This window comes from Trichosurus vulpecula, chromosome 3, assembly GCF_011100635.1.
Source record: "Trichosurus vulpecula isolate mTriVul1 chromosome 3, mTriVul1.pri, whole genome shotgun sequence".
Taxonomy (NCBI): domain Eukaryota; kingdom Metazoa; phylum Chordata; class Mammalia; order Diprotodontia; family Phalangeridae; genus Trichosurus; species Trichosurus vulpecula.
Window position 1 is genome coordinate 426,185,828 of NC_050575.1, and position 12,133 is coordinate 426,197,960.

Genomic DNA, 12,133 nt, shown 5'->3' on the forward strand with positions numbered 1-12,133 from the left:
GCTAGTGACTTTATGAGAAATCAAGAAATTATAAAATAGAACCAAAAGAATGAAAGAATGGAAGGCAATGTCAATTATGTTATTGGAAAAACCACTGGCCTGGAAAACAGATCCAGGAGAGATAATTTAAAAACTATTGGGCTACCTGAAAGCCATGATCAAAAAAGCAGCCTAGACATAATTTTTCAAGAAATTATCAAGGAGAACTGCCATGATATTCTAGAACAACAAGGTAAACTAGAAATTGAAAGAATCCACCAATTACCTCTTAAAAAAAGATTCAAAAAGAAAACTCCTAGGAATATTGTCACCAAATTCCAGAGCTCCCAGATCAAGGAGAAAATACTGCAAGCAGCCAGAAAGAAATAATTTGAGTATGGTGGAAACACAATCAGGATCTAGCAGCTTTGACATCAAGGGATCGAAGGGCTTTGAATATGATATTCCAGAGGTCAATGGAGCTAGGATTAAAACCAAGAATCACCTACTCAGCAAAACTGAGTATAATACTTCAGGACAAAACATGGATTTTCAACAAAATAGAGGGACAAGAGAGGAATATATTGAGAGAGGGAGAAAGGGAGAGATCGAATGGGGTAAATTATCTCACAAAAAGTGGCAAGAAAAAGTGGTTCTGCAGGAAGGGAAGAGGGGGCAGGTAAGGGGGAATGAGTAAATCTTGCTCTCATCAGATTTGACCTGAGGAGGGAATACCACACACACTCAGTTGGCTATCTTACCCCACAGGAAAGAAGGAGGAAGAAGATAAAAAAGGGGGGATGATAGAAGGGAGGGCAGACGGGGGGGGGGAGGTAATAAAAAACAAACATTTTTGAAAAGGGACAGGGTCAAGGGAGAAAATTCAATAAAGGGGGATAGGTTAGGATGGAGCAAAACATAGTTAATCTTTCACAACATGATTATTGTGGAAGGGTTTTACGTAATGTCACGCATGTGGCCTTTGTTGAATTGTTTGCCTTCTTAGGGAGGGTGGGTGGGGAGGGAAGAGGGGAGAGAATTTGGAACTCAAAGTTGTAGAAACAGACGTTCAAATACAACAGCAACAAAAAAAAAGTTTTTTCATGCAACTAGGAAATAAGATACACAGGCAATGGGGCATAGAAATTTATCTTGGCCTACAAGAGAAGAAGGGAAAAGGGAATGGGAGGGGAGTGGGGTGACAGATGGGAGGTCTGACTGGGGAATGGGGCAGCCAGAATATACACCATCTTGGAGTGGGGGGAGAGTAGAAATGGGGAAAAAATTTGTAATTCAATCTTTTGTGAAAATCAATGCTGAAAACTAAATATATTAAATAAATATGTATAATCAAGCAAAAAAAAAAAAGAAATCTATCTTGCCCTACAAGAAAGTAAGGGGAAAAGAGATAATTTGGAGCAGAGTGAGGTGATAGAAGGGAGGGCAGACTAGGGAAAGGGGCAATTAGAATACATGCCATCTTGGGGTGGGGGGAGGGAAGAGATGGGGAGAAGATTTGTAACTCAAAATTTTGAGGCGATGAGTGTTGAAAACTAAAAAAAATACAAAATCCTTTAAAAAAAGAAACAATGAGCATGATCAATACAGAGAAGCATGAAAAGACTTATCTGAACTGACAAAAAGCAAAGTTAGCAAAGCCAGAAAAGGAATATATACAATGAGTACAACATTATAAATTGAAAGGACAAAACCACAAACTAATAAAAAATGCATGTTGCAAAATTTCAAAGAATCATCTGGGCCCCAAAGAAAAAATATGAGAAGACATATCATTCCCTTTGTAGAGGTCAGGGAGAGAATGTTCTGTGGTTATGGAACAGTGCATGTAATGTAGAATTTTTTCATCTATTGATCAGTATTTCTAACTCTATTTTCTCTTTTTGTTTTTCTTTTAAAAACCCTCTGTAATAAGGGTTAGTTGTCATGGTAGTGGGGAGGGATCAAAAGGGAAAGCTAGGCAGTGTAAAAACAAAAGATACCAATAAAATGATTTTTTTACAATTATAAAAAGAAAATGGTAGGGTATTTTCAGCTGGTGACATCAGGGAAAGTTACATGGAGCTGTCTCACTAGATGCATTTGCTTGAAGCAACGTGTGCAAAAGTAACTCATATCTGTTTTGTGCTGTATAGTTGACAAAACTATTCTTATTTTTATTTTAAAAATTAACTCTTAAAATAAGGAAATAAAGGGGTAACATTGTCTCTGGGGTCCTGTCTCTTCTATTTACTACTTATACATTCTTGGACAAATCTCTTAACTTCTCTCAGCCTCACGTTCCTTTTCTGGACAATGAATTGATTAGATTAGCTGCCTTCTGTGGTTTCTTCCAGTTCTAACCTTATGACCATATGCTCCCTCCTCACATTATAAGTTACACTATCACACATATTTTACAGATGAGCAAAACTCATGGTCCAAAAGATGAAAGGACTTGTCCTAATTACAACAGTAAGTAAATGACAGAGACAAGAGTCCAAACAAGGATTTTTATTTAAAATTCCATGGCTTCTACAGTACCACACATCCTGCCTCACTTGTCAACAGCTCAGGAATCAGAGAACACAATTTTATGGTAATTAGATTTTTCTGCCTGGCGCTTTGAAGGATGCCTTCAGTTTGGAGCCATTTACTGTCACTGACATTACTAATTTAATTTTAATAAGTTTATGGGGTTTGTGTATTATTCATGAAAGGGGGAAGACTCTTTAATAAAATTATGACTTAGATGCGATTATCCACTGACCCATGGAAAATAACTCTAATTTCTATCCATATCCTTTTTATTATTATTTTTCATTTAATACTCTTGCCAGGATAAGATATGCTATCTGAAAATCAGGGTCTAATTGCTGTATTAAAAATTAAAGTGTATTTGTGGTACTAAACATGAAATAAGAAAAGCTTGAGGGAACTCAGAAAAAGTGCAGTTAGAAGGTAGAAATTATCCTCCAATTCGTATTATGGCCCCTATAGAAAATATATAATTAATAGGAGTAATTCCACCTGTAATAAAATAGGCCCAAAGACCTGAAGATTTTTTCAGCACACCTTGCTCACAAATAAGTTTGACAGTGGAGGGCTTCACACCTACAGATCATTTACATCTCTATCAGAGTGCAACTCTCTCCAAATTAGTTCGATATTTACAATTCTAATCCAAGTTGAATTTTCATTTTTAAAGTGGAAAGCTCAGTGCCTGTTTTAATAAGGACAGATTAAACATTCCTTACCATTGTGTTACCTTGGTATTTAGTAGATGAAGTAAGTAGTCAATTATTTACTTCCTTGTTTGAAATTTTAATGGTACCTATTTGCAATATTTAAGGCTTCCAATATATACACGCCACAGTAGATATAATGATAATGTTGAATTCAATCCCTGAACCTGGGTTTATGGGTTTGTCTAAAAGATAAGAGCTTTCGTGAAGCTATTATTAAAAGAAAAAAAAAAACTTTATTCCTTCAAAAAGTGAAAAACCACTTTTAGTTAGTATAAACTCCACTTAAGGCCTCAGAGGTTAATAGTTTCTCCTTCTTAGCTGTCCCTGAAGCTGAATGACTATATTCAGGGATGTTATTGAAGAGTGGTTTCTGCTCTGATTTGCACAACTATAGGTGGTTACTGAAGCCTTGTCCAGTTTTCTGACATTCTGTAGTTCTGTGGATGCTTGAAATGATCCAAGATTTCATTGTTGTGTATATTTCCTTCACTCATGCATATCATTATCTCTCCATGTCTTGGGATTATAAAATCATAGACCTTAGACCCATAGGGAAATGTGAAATGACCTATTCTTTTATAGTAACTCAATAAATATTTATTAAACCTACTATGTGTCAGGCATTCTGCTAAACACGGGGAATACAGAGAAAGGCAAATGAAAGTCTAGGCCATTGAGCAGTTCACAATTTAATGGGGGAGATAGCATGCAAACAACTGTGTTCAAACAAGCTATATGCAGAATATACAAGAAATAACAGAGAAAAGCTATTAGAATTAAGAGGGATTGGGAAGGGCTAAGATGGGATATTAGCTGAAACCCGAAGAATTCCAGGAAGGCCAGGAGGTAAAAATAAAAAAAAGAGACCATTCTAAGCATGGGATATAGCCAATAAAAATGCCCACAGTCTCACCTTATTTGAGAAACAGCAAAGAGGACAATGTCACTGGATCAAATGATACACATGGGGGTGGGGTATGGGAATAGAAGGTATAAGAAAACTGAAAACATGGGGACAAAGACACTAGGACTTTTAATGCTGGAGGATTTTATATAGGATTATATAAAATTTAAACAGGAGATCCTGGAAGTGATAGGAAGTCACCCAAATTTCTTGAGCAAGGGGGTGACAAACATTTTACATTTTAGGAAAATCACTTTAATAGATGAGTGGAAGATGGACAGTAGTATGTAGAGACTTGTGGCAGTCAGAACAATCAGCAGGCTATATCAATAAATCTTTGTTACATGTCCAAAAACAATGTTGTTTCAATTTTTAGCTATTCTGACTTTTATCATTTGCAATACTTCCTGTTTTGATCAGAGCCCTGGATATATCTATTCCATCTAATGGAGCTCTACCATAGGAGTAGTACCACTCTAGATGGACAGTTGTTATTTTGTTGGTATAAGGCCAGGGCTCTATTGGAGCCCTTGAACAAACATAACAACAAATGGTTGAGTTTTCAAAGCGAGCATTAGCACCTCAAAAATCAGTAAATAAAGATTTGATTCTTTTGGCTTGTTGATTGTCTAGATGTAAGAAAGTGATGGAGAAAATGTTTATTATGCTGATTAATTTTTAAAGTGTGTCCTGCTTTGGGGGGATCTGGTGGTTACACATTTATCACAACATTCATGTGTAAGGAAGTCCTCACTACCAAAGAAAGTCATCACCTGCTGTATGTTACTTAGAACCTTAAAGCATTTCCTGGGCCCTGTGAGGTTAGTGACTTACCCAGAGTAATATAGCTATCCTGTGTCAGAGGAAGGATTTGAATCTAAGATTGCATCTGAATCTTTCACTTCTCTCTTTCTTGTTCTTTCTTTCTCGTGTTTTCAAAATATGCATAACAATTATTCAATTTAACTATTTATTTTAGATTTCAATTGAGTTGTGAGGTTATTGACATCGCTTCTCCCTGCAATGGAGATCACAGCTTCTGAATTCAGTCAAAAACTTGAATCTATCCAGTGGCCTAGAAGAGGGGGAAGACAGTACCATAATTTGTTAAGATTTTGTATCCAGTTATTTCGAATTTGTTGTTTTCAGTGGTGGTGGTGGTTGTGGTGCATTGCTATTGTTTGTAAGATTTTAGAGACATATGAGTCTGCTTTTAGGAAGCAGGTTCGGATCTAGTGATCTAGTGCATAGGCAGAGAAAGAATGAAGATGAGAGAGAGAGAGAGAGAGAGAGACAGAGAGAGAGAGAGAGAGAGAGAGACAGAGAGAGAGAGAGAGAGAGAGAGACAGAGACAGAGACAGAGACAGAGGGGGGGGGGTGGGAGAGAGGAGAGGGAGAGGAGGGGGGGAGAGAGAGGAGAGAGAGGGGGGGGGAGGGAGAGAGAGAGGAGAGGGAGAGGAGAGAGAGAAAGGGAGGAGGGGAAGAGAGAGGGGGGGAGAGGGGGAGAGAGAGAGAGAGAGGGAAAGAGAGAGGGGGAGAGAGAGAGGGAAAGGAGAGAGAGAGGGAGAGAGAGAATTGTGAGAAATGTCATTATAGGTCTGAGGCTAGATTAGCTCTCATCTTGATGCCCTTCAGTTTGACCTCATAGGGGTGGGATTTGAACACAGGTCCTCTAACTCCAGAATGAGAGCTCTTTCACTTGTCCTATGTGGTACACTATAGTTTTGGCACCTTGGGTTAAAGCTATAGTTGTCATGCCTTAGTTATAGCTTTAAAGAGAGAGGGATTAAAACTATGAAAGCTAGGCTAGCAGGGAAGTTAGAGAAGTTTGTTCCTGGTATTGAAGACACTGTTTACTGCAGCAAGGCAGATTTGCATTTGTATCATAGTAATTTGCTACCCAATGCATATATACAATATAGAAGGCTGCTATTGGGGGAGGATCTTCATCATCTTTATATAACTAATTTATTAGCTCCCTATAGCCTTCCCCCCTCCTCCTCCTCCTCCTCCTCCTCCTCCTCCTTCTCCTCTTCCTCCTCCTCCTCCTCCTCCTCCTCCTCCTCCTCCTCCTCCTCCTCCTCCACCTCCTTCTTCTTCTTCTTCTTCTTCTTCTTGTTCTTCTTCTTCTTCTTCTTCTTCTTCTTATTCTTCTTCTTCTTCTTCTTCTTCTTCTTCTTCTTCTTCTTCTTCTTCTCTCTCTTCCAATCTCTCTCTCTCTCTCTCTCTCTCTCTCTCTCTCTCTCTCTCTCTCCCCCTCCCTCCCTTTCTCCCTCCCTCACTTCCTTCCTTCCTTCCATCCTTCTTTCTTTTCATTTTTTTTCCATAAAGGAGCACCCAAAACGGAGAAGGGATCACAAGTCATCTATGACAAAAGATTGGTATGGCTGAAAGTGACAGTTTCATGTTACTTTTTTTTTAATTTAAAGCCCTCTACAAACTGTCAAGCTTAAATCCTTAGTTAATTTCATCACACAAAGAAACTGGAGTGGGAGCTACAATCAGAGTCCTAATTTATTTCCTGTAAAAAATTAATTATAGTAATCACCATGTTAAATATACCAAAAGACTCAAAATGAAAAGAAAATGTGATTGTCATTCAGCTTAATGATGTAATTAGAGGTAGCATAATATTTATTACATGTTGTAGGATTCTTTCTAAAATGTGGAAGGATGTAGGATATGTAGATCATGCTGTACTGTAATTTTATTTTCTGCCCACTTTCTTCTAGGTACCTTGTTTTACTTTTCTCAAAGGAACAGACATTCAAAAATAAAGTTCATATGGTTGCTTATAAGGGTTAAGTATTTACATAGATACAGTATGGATATGAGATTTCAGTGGTACCTGGATCACATATGTTGAATAAGTCCCACAGCTGAGGAAGGCCAGCAACTTAGAGTCAAAGAGAGCTTCCTGGACTATATAGAAAGATTTAGAGGTTTGACCAGGTTTGTCAAACCAACATGTGTCAACACCAAGACTTTAACCCAATCCTGCCTGTATCCATGGACAACTTTCATCCATTACACAGCAGCTACCTTTATTTGTTTAGACACTGGGGTACAAATAGAATAAAATATAATGCATGCTTCCAAAGAATATTCTTGTTAATGTCCACTCATTTCACCTACAAAACCAGTGTATGCATTCCTTGTGGGCAAGATGAAAAATTGGTAAAGCGTGGCATCTATTTTTTTTTTTAGGCAGGGCAATTGGGGTTTAGTGACTTGCCCAAGGTCACACAGCTAGTACATGTGTCAAGTATCTGAGGCCAGATTTGAACTCAGGTCCTCCTGACTCCATGGCTGATGCTCTACTCCCTGCACCACTTAGCTGCTCTGTGGCATCTACATCTAATGTGGGTTTGATCCTCTAGAATCCCAAAGAAGAAAGTATGGTCTAGCCCCAGCTTCCTCTCTGGGACCTATGCCAATCTAGTCTAAACCAACAAGGATTGATTCAGTACTTATAATGGAAGATAAACACTGCTTCTGCCCTGGAAATAGAGCCCTCACCTTTAAAGATTTTATATTCTACTGTGGGGGACAGAAAATTCAACATATTCTCCAATTGATATATGGAAATTGAATGTACAGAGATCATTAACTAGGAAGAGCAGGAAATATTTCCCTTATCCCTGACAGTGTCCCATTAATGCTATCCCATGGATCCAATTACAGAAATCTAAGGCTAAAAGAAACCATTAAATGCAATGTCATTGGATTACAAAGGACCTCAGTGCTGAAAGAAACCTTAAATGACACCAAGACCAGCCTTTACCTGAACAATAATGAGTAGTTGGCACTACACCCCCAAGGCATCATGTTCCGTTGTGCTTGACAGCTGGAATTAATAGTTTTTGTTTGTTTGTTTTGACATCCTCTAAAGCTGCCTCTTTACAACTTCCACTCGTTACTTTTGGTTTGGTCCTTTTTTGTCATACTTTGCAGACTGACAGCCCATTTCTCCTTCATCACATATTTGTATATTTGATGATTTGAATGTTCTATCTGCTTCTATTGCTCCTATTACTACTACTACTGCTTCTACTACTGCTACTACCACCATCATCAACAATGTTACTATGACTAAGAGAATGATGATAATGATGATGATGATGGCAACAATGAGAATGATGAAGGCTACTACTAATATTACTATGACTACTAGTGCTACTACTACCACCAGCACCACCACCACTACTACTACTACTACTGTCTTACAGTTATATAATATAACTTACTGCCATTTTCTCTATGTAGACATTTTATTCATGGAAAAGATCAAGAAAAGGATATATCTGTGAGAAACATATAGAAAAGTAACTTGAGAAATAACACATGAAGTTTGGAGATGATGGGGAGAAGCTGTGTTCTCAAAGACGAAAGTACTGACTCACTGTAAATATGGCAAAAGTGCATTAATTCTAAGGAGCTACTTTGCATGTGACTGTGTAAGATTAAAAAAAAAAGGTTCAAAAGACATAGTTCCTGGGCAATTTAACCATTTTACTAATAAGGCTAGCATGTTATTAATGAAAGGATGGTAATTTGGTTATCTCTTTTAGACCAAAAATCATTATTGTGGTGGGCTCAGAGTTTATATACACTTCCTGAAGAGTAGGTGTTTCAGTGAGGGACTACAAGGGACATCATGTTACCCTTGGACAGAGAAACTATCTCAGACCACTCAAGCCTTGGGTTATGTAGACAAAAGGATCAGTCCTCACCCAAAATTAGGTTGAATACAATGGGCTTCTCCATCTAAGATTAAATTCCTTGTAAGGAAGGGTGGGATCTGGCCAAGAGGGGGAAAGAGTTGGTTTAATCTCATTATCAGTAATGTCCTTAAAGAGACTGAACTTTTAGGACTTTGGAAGATAGCAAAACCTAAATCTCCCCTAAGATATTGGTTATTAATAATCATTTCTCTCAATTGTCTCTTAGGACTTGAATGTTTATGGCTGAGGAACTGTGAATCAAAGACCTATTTGGGGACTATGAGCTTATTTTGTTATTTTTTAATATAGAAGAAATATGCATTTTGACATTCTTAACCTAACTTAGAGAGAGGTCACTACTTGTAATAAGTTCTTGTATTCAGCCAGGTTGAGAATCTAAGGAGAGAAGTTGGTGAGAGGAGTATTTTACATAAACTGATGGAGGCAAGACATTTTGCAAAGAACGTTATACATAATATGTCATTTCATCCTCATAATATAATTCCTTAAAAGTCAGCAGAAGTTGAACACAGTTGCGTATAGCTGACTATGAACATGCTCTTCTGTTGATAATGGAGAGCTGATTGGATTGGAGGAAAATTTTGATACTGGGAGCTGCTTGAAGAAAGCAGCATCATATAGTGATGAGATGGCTGGGGGAGGAGGAAGGTTTCCTTCCTCTCTAACATTGTCTACAGTTAAGAGAGGGGGAACCCTTCAGTGTTTTGCCTACATTTCCTTTTAATTCTCCTGTGGCCCAAGATGCCTACATATCCCAAAACCCATAGAAGAAGCCCTGAATAATTTTGAGAACCCAGGGTTAAAAGAAATTGCTTTTTATAGACAGATTACCATGCTGTCTCAGTGCCAAGCCATGTGATCAGACCTGGGAGGATCAGCAGGTCCTAGGATTAATGTTGCTATTGCTTAAAGAAATTCATGCTGTTTCAGCAGTTTGAGAGTAGTGGAGATATGGCTTTTTCCAGCAGGAGAGAGGCTCCAAATAAGAGGACCACCTAGCAGGTGACATATGGTGCCACATTATAGGTCATCAGCAGGTTACCACATAAGAGATGAAATATAAAAATTTCCCTATAGATACCACAGACATTTAAGTGTACAATCCAAATTTTTGAGTTTCTCTAGCACAAGAGGTTCCCAACTCATTTGAGTCGCTATATGGTTTCTGTCAGTTTATGTCTCCATTCCCCACCACAGTTACTATGCACACTGATAGGATCTTTGGGTAAAAAGTGACATTTTGATTATCATTACTGTAATTTAAACTTGGTAGAACTTTATGTTATGCCTTCTCACTTAATAAATATAGTACACTTTATAGTAAATGGTATCAATGTGGCTGATTTAGATAAATGGAACTTATACCACTGGGTACCAAAGGCTCTATTTGTTAGAGTAAATATATGATTCCTCCATACAAGGGTTATCTTTATTATCTTGAAAGTTTGATTATAATCGCCTGGAAGCCTTAAACCCCTCCCTTCATCTACCTCCCAAGCAGAAACTCTAATCCCTCCCAACTTGAGTGTTAGGTTGAGGTAAGGATGGGAAGCCCTAAAAAAGAGAGGGGAGATAGGGTTCCCCAGACACGGCACTTTATTTTGCAAAGAACTTTATAAATAATGTGTCATTTCATACTCACAACAACCTTGTCAAGTAGGTGTCAGTTATCAAACCTCCTTCTACCCACACCTACCCTAGTCCCAAAATTTTCTTCTCAGGCTAACCCTAAATTTAGACTTCATTGCCACAACTGTTATCATATGGAATGGCTTCAGATATATAGATCGGAAAGTTATATGCAAGGAGTTTATAACTGAAATATTGTGAATGGAATAGAGTTGTTCTAACAAAGTTGTAAGCAAAGAAGTAGTATTAGTGTTTGGCACATAGTAGGAATTTAATAATAATTATTGATTGACTTGGTTGTTGTTCTTTATATTCAAAGAAGACTAAAAATGATATCACTATGTTGGGGTCAAGGTGCAGTATGACAGACTGTGGCTGATGAGACCAACATGATTTCTGGAGGTTCTACCATAGGTCAGGCACAAATAGCCTGTAAACATTTGGGATGGAGATATCTTTAAATTTATGCATTTCATGTTTCTTTTGAGGTACTGGAATTCTTCTTAGTTCATATAACAGAGCACCTTCTTTGATGTGGACATGCCATGCTCAATTAATCCTATGCCAGCATCTCCTATGTCTCACAATCAATACCAAAATTCTTCAGAGAGATCATGACAATGTCCTTATATTGCTTCTTCTGACTTCCATGTGAAAGCCTGCCTTGTGTGAGTTCTTCATGAAAGTGTCTTTTAGGCAATTTTGCATTTGTTATTACAACATAGTGGCCAGTCCATTGGACATGTACTCTCTGCAGAAGTGTTTGAATGGTAGGCAGTTCAGCTTTAGAAAGGACCTCAGGGTATGGTATCTTGTCTTGCCAGTTGATTTGTAGAATCTTCCTAAGGCAATTCAAATGGAAGCTATTCAGCTTCCTAACATAGTGCTGGTATACAATCTGGGTTTCACAGGCATATAACAATTAGGTCAGCACAATGGCTCTCTAGACTTTCAATTTGGTACTCAGACTGATACCTCTTCTCTCCCATACTTTCCTTTGGAGCCCTCCAAACACTGAGCTAGCTCAGGCAATGTGTGCTGTATTAGTAAGGCAAGATTCATGACCTTGATGATGCCCATGAATATGCCTGTATAGTTTGGAATCACAAAGTATAAGAGATTCCCTAGGAAGAAGGCAGAGTAAGTATAACATTAATTTAGACACCAGAGGATCAAAACCCAAGACCAATAACCTCATTTCAACATAGCAGTAATTGTATTCCAAAACCAGTAAATCTATCTCAATGTAACAATAAAGAGATGCTTGGCTACATTCTCTTCCCCCTCAGTTTTCTGGCCTCCACGGCTCCCCAGTTTCCACTCTCCATTCTGCACTCTCTCTGAACCTCTGTAGACTCAGAATTCTTGTTCCTTCTCCTTGGGCTGAATTCTGAGTTCTGACCTTGCAATGACTACCTTCTGGTATATATACTCTTTTTAGGGCCCAGGGCTTCATGCCCAATCAGCAAAAGGGTATAGGCCTGGGGCTTAATAGTAAGTAAAGAGGGTAGACCTGGGGCTTGGGACCTAGTAAGTAAAGTGTGTAGACCTTCCCACAAACAAACCCTGAATCAAGCTTCCCTTAACTTGCCCTACCTGAGGCCTATTGAATGGGTGGGAAGTCTTTAATC